Source organism: Carlito syrichta, unplaced genomic scaffold (assembly GCF_000164805.1).
Source record: "Carlito syrichta isolate Samal-C Ts95f unplaced genomic scaffold, Tarsius_syrichta-2.0.1 Scaffold312189, whole genome shotgun sequence".
NCBI lineage: Eukaryota > Metazoa > Chordata > Mammalia > Primates > Tarsiidae > Carlito > Carlito syrichta.
This window is the reverse complement of record NW_007256285.1, coordinates 88001-90243: the sequence shown is the minus strand read 5'-3', so window position 1 is coordinate 90243 and position 2243 is coordinate 88001. Positions and strand designations below refer to the sequence as shown.

The window sequence follows — 2243 nt, the reverse complement described above, 5'->3', positions numbered from 1 at the left end:
AAGAACTTTTTTTTTTTTTTTTTGTGAAGATAGGGGTCTTACTATGTTACCCAGGCTGGTCTTGAACTCCTGACTTTAAGTGATTTTCCTGCCTTGGCCTAAGCTTTGGGATTACAGGCATGAATCACTGGGCCCTACCCTTTTATTCTTTATTTAATCTCATTATCTTAACAGGGTTTATTCAGATAGTATGGGGGAAATCTCAAATTGCATTAATTAATACATAAATAATTTCCAATCTCATCTCATCTTATTTGAAATAAAAGCTGAAGTATTTATAACAGCTATAAGGCACAGCGTGCCCTGGCACACAGTGTCTCTCTAAACTTATCCCCAGCTACAGTAACCCTGTCGTTCCCCTCCAGCCATTTTGGAAATGCCAGGGTCACTTGACCTCAGGGCCTTTGCACATAGCTTGTCCCCTTACCTGTAGAGAACAATTGTTTCACTAAAACTCAAATTTAGCATTTTTAAAGCACTGTATTTACAATGTTTTGCAAAGTGCACTAATTTACTTAAAACTATTTTTCTAGCCCATCTATATGTACAAACAAATTTGCCCCAATATATTAGAGAAAGATCTTTAGAAGTTGGTTTAGCTCCTTAAACAGGTCACCAGCGACTCCTGATTTCTCTCCCACCGCCACCATCCTGCCCTCTCCCATCCACAGCCTGTTCCATTTCAGTCACAGCAAACTCCATTCCTCTGATTGTTCATGGTAAACAATTGCAAACAGCAAAGCATCTTTGACTGTCCTTTTCCTCTTGTGCCTGACACTTAATCTATTTATAGCAAGTCTGGCTCCAGCTTCAAAGCATTTCATCTCTTCCCTGCTTCAATCTAGTCCAAGTCACCACTGTCTCTCATCTGGATGATCACAGACCCATCCACAGCTCATTTTCCACACAGCTGCCAAAACATGACCCCTTTGAAACCCAAGTCAGAGCATGTTGCCCCCGTTTGTAAATGCCTGAAATGACTTCTCATCTCCTTCAGAGTAAAACCCATCATCTCTGTCACGGGCTAGAAAACCCTAGGTCATCTGAGCTTCTTTCTCACTTATTTAACTCCACCCGCCCTCACCAGCTCACTCTCCTTCAGCCACACCGTCTGCTTTGTTGTTCCTCAAGGAAGCCAGGCCTGTTCCTACCTCAGGACATTTGCACTTTCTGATCCCGCTTACTGGAGCATTCTTCCATCACGTCTGTATGGCTGATTTTCTTTTATTCTTTTTCTTTTTTTTTTTTTTTTGAGTTGGAGTCTTACTCTGTTGCCCAGTCTGGAGTGTGGCCACTGCAGCCTCGACCTGCTGGGCTCTGGTGATCCTTCCGCCTCAGCCTTCTAAGTAACTGGAACTACAGGTGCGCATTACCACGCCCGGCTAATTTTTTGATTTATTGTAGAGATGAGGTCTTGTCAAGTTGCCCAGGCAGATCTCGAACCCGTGGGCTCAGGCAATCCACTCACCTCGGCCTCCCAAAGTGTGGGATTACAGGCTGAGCCACCGAGCCCGGCCAGCTGATTTTCTTCACTTCTCTGTTCCAATGTTGTATTACCCAAAAATCCTTCCACAGTTATTCGAAATTAATAATTTTTCTCACACAACCCCACACTCTTTATCTCTTTTAATATAGTTAATACATGCATTTGCCACATTCCTAGAGGCACTTATGTAATACATTGTGTATTTTTAAAAATTTCTTTATTTTTTTGTCCTCCTATGGTAGAATGTAAGTTATATGAAGATAGGGACTTTGTTTTATGCATTACTATGTCCCCTGGACCTAGAATAACACCAGATATGTAGAAATTGCTAAATAAACATTTGTTGAATGTATGTAAGAATGAACTAAAACATGCTTTCTCATTTTCATGAAGATTTTTAGTGTTCTGAATACACAAGACTTATGGTTTTGGACTCTAATGCTAGTAAAGTTATATTCACTTTGTTCTTTTTTTCCTCTCTTATTTTTTTTTTTAAGTGTGGGGTACTATTCAGGGTTAGATACATATGTGGTCACTGCACAGGTAAAGTGTGGGTACCTGCCGGGCTCGGTGGCGCAGCCTGTCATCCCGCGCCTTTGGGAGGCTGAGGTGAGTGGATTGCCTGAGCCCGAGGGTTCGAGACCTACCTGGGCAGCAAGACCTCTTTTCTACAATAAATCAAAAAATCAGTCGGACGTGGTAGCGCATGCCTGTAATTCCGGCTACTCGGAAGGCTGAGGCGGAAGGATCGCCGGAG

The 2243-nt window shown here is 42.4% G+C and overlaps 1 protein-coding gene across 1 annotated transcript in view; it reads left to right on the top strand.

Moving 5' to 3' along the window:
• The window catches only part of VWDE (von Willebrand factor D and EGF domains), an 81329-nt gene that overhangs the window by 34469 nt on the left and 44617 nt on the right, over window positions 1–2243 (top strand). The gene's annotated exons all lie outside the window — the stretch shown is intronic.